The sequence below is a fragment of the Oncorhynchus kisutch genome, linkage group LG30 (assembly GCF_002021735.2).
Source record: "Oncorhynchus kisutch isolate 150728-3 linkage group LG30, Okis_V2, whole genome shotgun sequence".
Classification (NCBI taxonomy): domain Eukaryota; kingdom Metazoa; phylum Chordata; class Actinopteri; order Salmoniformes; family Salmonidae; genus Oncorhynchus; species Oncorhynchus kisutch.
The window spans coordinates 34,349,449-34,354,726 of record NC_034203.2 but is presented as its reverse complement, the minus strand read 5'-3'; the positions used below and the strand labels follow the sequence as shown (position 1 = coordinate 34,354,726).

At 45.0% G+C, this 5,278-nt stretch overlaps 1 long non-coding RNA gene across 2 annotated transcripts; it reads right to left on the bottom strand.

The window, feature by feature from the left end:
- Positions 1 to 851: 851 nt before the first annotated feature.
- Positions 852 to 2,454, bottom strand: LOC116358656 (uncharacterized). Of its 2 annotated transcripts, XR_004206433.1 has the most exons (5): positions 2,189 to 2,454; positions 2,045 to 2,101; positions 1,796 to 1,884; positions 1,557 to 1,662; positions 852 to 902 (listed from the first exon to the last, which is right to left on the bottom strand). It is a non-coding gene; the product is annotated as an uncharacterized LOC116358656 (long non-coding RNA). The 2 variants fall into 2 exon arrangements; XR_004206432.1 differs by having other exon boundaries at positions 2,045 to 2,454.
- Positions 2,455 to 5,278: the final 2,824 nt, after the last annotated feature.

Here is a 5,278-nt window from a genome sequence, read left to right as displayed (position 1 = left end):
CTCCCTCTCTGCTTGGATAGACAGGAGCCTACAACTCTCATCTCTCCCCCTCGCTGCTCTGATAGACAGGAGCCTACAACTCTCATCTCTCCCCCTCTCTGATAGACAGGAGCCTACAACTCTCATCTCTCCCCCTCGCTGCTCTGATAGACAGGAGCCTACAACTCTCATCTCTCCCCCTCTCTGGTAGACAGGAGCCTGCAACTCTGCTCTCTCCCTCTCTGATAGACAGGAGCCTACAACTCTCATCTCTCCCCCTCTGATAGACAGGAGCCTACAACTCTCATCTCTCCCCCTCTGATAGACAGGAGCCTACAACTCTCATCTCTCCCCCTCTCTGATAGACAGGAGCCTACAACTCTCATCTCTCCCCCTCTCTGATAGACAGGAGCCTACAACTCTCATCTCTCCCTCTCTCTGATAGGCCATTAGTTTTCCAAGTATAATCATAGCTCCGTGAAGGGTGCTGGAGGTGCTGCGATACCCCCTGATACATTTAAATACAGGACTAGTAAAACATTTGGACACACCTACTCATTCAAGGATTTAAAAAATATATATCTATTTTCTACACTGTCGAATAATAGTAAAGACATCAAAACGATGAAATAACACATGGAATCATGTAGTAACCAAAAAAGGGTTAAACAAATCAAAATATATTTTATATTTGAGGTTCTTCAAAGTAGCCACCCTTTGCCTTGGGACAGCTTTGCACACTCTTGGCCTTCTCTCAACCAGCTTCCCCTGGAATGGTCTTGAAGGAGTTCACACATTGTTGCGCACTTGTTGGCTGCTTTTCCTTCACGGGTGATTGTGGAGGCCAGGTCATCTGATGCAGCACTCCATCCTTCTTGGTCAAATAGTCCTTACACAGCCTGGAGGTGTGTTGGGTCATTGCCCTGTTGAAAAACAAATGATAGTCACCTGGTCAGTCTAGGTCATGGAAAGAGCATGTTTTGTACACTTGGTGAAATCTGTGAGTTTTCTTCATTTACTATCATTCTAAATGAAGATAATGTATTACTTTGCCATATCTAATTAATGTACATGACACTTCATTCCATGATGTGGACAGTACTGTATGTCTTAGTACATTACACTTCATTCCATGATGTGGACAGTACTGTATGTCTTAGTACATTACACTTCATTCCATGATGTGGACAGTACTGTATGTCTTAGTACATTACACTTCATTCCATGATGTGGACAGTACTGTATGTCTTAGTACATTACACATTTGACCACATCAAATTTGGGGGAATTACACATGTTTTGGAGGAGAGTGACTGGTATTTATTTTCTCATGATGTTAACATCTTTGTATTTGAAAAGACAATCGAAGCCTCCATCAGAACACATTCAGCAAACTGGGGAAAAAAAATGTGATGGGCATTTCAGTCTTTCCTCCCCAAAAATGGTGTTACACTTAAGATTCTAATTCGCAAGTATACAATGACACAGCTATAAGATCATTTGACAGCTCTGTTTTGCCTTTTAGTCAGTATACTTTCAGTAGGTTAATTGTGCATTACTTATACTCTCATACTTACTGTCAAGGCATAGACCCCACAAAAAGTAACATCTTGTTGGCATGGGTGAGGAAGGGTACCACACGCCCATCTGGAGATATTACCCCTCTTCTCTCTCAGGAATGATCTGAACATATATGTTAATACAAGTACAGCACTTTGAAACACTTTATTGATTACAATATAGAGATTAATAGCTGTATACCATTAAGGACTTTATTGATTCCATTGTATTTTTTTTAATTAAAAGCAGTTTTTACCTTGTCAACCCCTGGCATCTTTGTATCTTTCTGGCCCTTTCCCACATTGGGTCGAGGAACAGAGCCCTCTTTTGAGATGGCAGCACAACCTTTCAAGTTTAGACAGACAGACACATTACATTACACACACATGCATATTACATTCACACATAAATGCACACACACACACACATTTTACACATGTGAATGAGTTCACATGTATATTCTGTATTATTTCTTAGTTCTTAGTTCTGCCTTAGTGGCTCGTACCGTCACAGTCCAGTGGTTGTGTTCATTGATGATGTACTTGTACATCATTGGATCAATCTGAAATTTTAAAGAGCAAGGATACAGTTGCTTGATATCAAAATCTGTCAAATATAACATATCATCATATTATGAGAATAATCCAACCAAATGTAGGTTTTCATTTCTTGCTCCCCCAAATGCCAGTCATTTCAAAGGCGTGTCACAGCATATTTCCTCCTCTTCATCTGAAGAGGAGTAAGGATCGGACCAAGATGCGGCGTGGTAAGTGTTCGAAAAACAAAACAACAACGTGACAACCGTGATGCTACTGAACCACTGTGCTAACAAGCAACATAACATAGACAATCACCCACAACCCACAATGACAAAAAAAAAAGGCTACCTAAATATGGTTCCCAATCAGAGACAATGACTAACACCTGCCTCTGATTGAGAACCATATCAGGCCAAACACAGAAACAGACAAACTAGACATCCAACATAGAATACCCACTCAGATCACACCCTGACCAAACAAAACATATAACATACAAAGCAAACTATGGTCAGGGCGTGACAAGGCGTCAACGTAGAAAGCTGGCTCGGGTGACTGCGTATTCAAATCCGTACCATGTATGCATTGATGGTCTGACAGAAAAACAGAAAGACAAGGAAGGTAAATCTGTTTCATGGAAAACCAACAATTGAGGTTTTCCTTATAAATACACAGATTAATCACACACATACCGGTACAGTGTTTACATACACTGTATGTGCAACACCTTCCAGCTCAATATTTGGACCAATTCTGTGGAGATCCTGTTAAAATATTTTAAATGGGCTGATTCTAGACAACAGCACATACATTTGAAGTCGTAAGTTTACATACACTTAGGTTGGAGACATTAAAACTCGTTTTTCAACCACTCCAGAATTTCTTGTTAACAAACTACAGTTTTGGCAAGTCAGTTAGGACATCTACTTTGTACATGACGCAAGTCATTTTTCCAACAATTGTTTACAGACAGATTATTTCACTTATAATTCTCTGTATCACAATTCCAGTGGGCCAGAAGTTTACATACACTAAGTTGACTGTGCCTTTAAACAGCTTGGAAAATTCCAGAAAATGGCTTTAGAAGCATCTGATAGGCTAATTGACATCATTTGAGTCAATTAGAGTTGTACCTGTGGATATATTTCAAGGCCTACCTTCAAACTCTGCGTTTTTACTTGACATCATGAGATAATCCAAAAATTTGCCAAGACCTCAGAAGAAAAATTGTAGACCTCCACAAGTCTGATGTCAAAAAAAATGTACCTGTAAGTGTACTAAGAAATATAAATCGATAAACCTGACATGATTACATACATACATGGTGGTGGTGGTCGCTGGTGTGGTGGCTGTGGTGGTGGTGGTGGTGGTGGTCGCTGGTGTGGTGGCTGAGGAGGTGGTGGTCGCTGGTGTGGTGGCTGTGGTGGTCGCTGGTGTGGTGGCTGAGGAGGTGGTGGTCGCTGGTGTGGTGGCTGAGGAGGTGGTGGTCGCTGGTGTGGTGGCGGTGGTGGTGGTGGTCGGTGGTGTGGTGGTCGCTGGTGTGGTGGCTGTGGTGGTGGTGGTCGCTGGTGTGGTGGCTGAGGAGGTGGTGGTCGCTGGTGTGGTGGCTGAGGAGGTGGTGGTCGCTGGTGTGGTGGCTGTGGAGGTGGTGGTCGCTGGTGTGGTGGCTGTGGAGGTGGTGGTCGCTGGTGTGGTGGCTGTGGTGGTCGCTGGTGTGGTGGCTGTGGTGGTCGCTGGTGTGGTGGCTGTGGAGGTGGTGGTCACTGGTGTGGTGGCTGTGGTGGTGGTCGCTGGTGTGGTGGCTGTGGTGGTGGTCGCTGGTGTGGTGGCTGTGGTGGTGGTCGCTGGTGTGGTGGCTGAGGAGGTGGTGGTCGCTGGTGTGGTGGCTGAGGAGGTGGGGGTCGCTGGTGTGGTGGCTGAGGAGGTGGGGGTCGCTGGTGTGGTGGCTGAGGAGGTGGGGGTCGCTGGTGTGGTGGCTGTGGAGGCCACACCTGCTGGTGTAGTGGTTTTGGAGGTGGAAGCTGTTGATGTGGAGGCTGCAGCAGCTGGTGTGGGGCTTTTGGAGGTGGAGGCTGTTGGTGTGGTGGCTGTGGAGGCTTCACCTGCTGGTGTGGTAGTTGTGGAGGCCGCTGGTGTGGTGGCTGTGGAGGCGGCACCTGCTGGTGTGGTAGTTGTGGAGGCGGCACCTGCTGGTGTGGTAGTTGTGGAGGCTGCACCTGCTGGTGTGGTAGTTGTGGAGGCTGCACCTGCTGGTGTGGTGGCTGTGGTGGCTGCACCTGCTGGTGTGGTGGTTTCGGAGGTGGAGGTTTTTGGTGTGGTGGCTGTGGAGACTGTACCTGCTGGTGTGGTGGAGGATTTTCATGTGGTTGCTGTGTAGGCTGCACCTGCTGGTGCGGTGGTTCTGGGGGCTGTTGATTTTATTTTATGAGTGATCCGAGGAGACTCCTCTCCATGAGGCCTCAGGTGATCCATGCTTATTTTAGGGACGATAACCACCTTGTCAATTTCCAAGTCCACACTTTTCCCTTCGAGACCTCAAATCGTTTATGGGTGAAGAAAGTTGGGATCCAGTTTTCCCCCTCTCCTATGCTGGCTTTGGAAATTTACACTCCACACTCTGTCACCACATTAGGTTTTGGCACTGTGCCTTTAATTTTTTTAGAGGATTTCCTTTGGACCACAGCAGTGTTGTCCATGGCAGTCTGGAGAACCTCGTTGAGCTTCAACTTCTGCTAAGTCTTTCCCTGCTAAGACCTTCTCGACACTGCTGTCAATCTATAGCATACATTTCTGATATTCATTTAAACTTACAAAGATACAGTCTGCATTTCTCAAATCAACTAGAATGTAAAATGACCAACCCTGTAATGTTCTGGAACCTCTGATGGGTAGCGAGCCTCTCTACCGGACATCAGGAAGAAGGGGGAGTATTTTGTTGTCATTTGATTCTTGGTTCAAGATGCTTGTCCCACTCTTTTGGTTTTTGACTCAATAATGTAGAGATGGATCTGAAAATAGGATTGAATAAAAAAGGATATGGCACAAGTTATTCTTAGAATGTGAATGTTTTTAGAACATTTTTAGAACATTACAATTGAACTCAAAACTACTGCCTGTTAAATGTTATAACATCAGTCTACAGATGTTGCTTATACCTCTGCATTGTCCCGTTCAATGCAGAGACCTTTTCGGATCGTCAG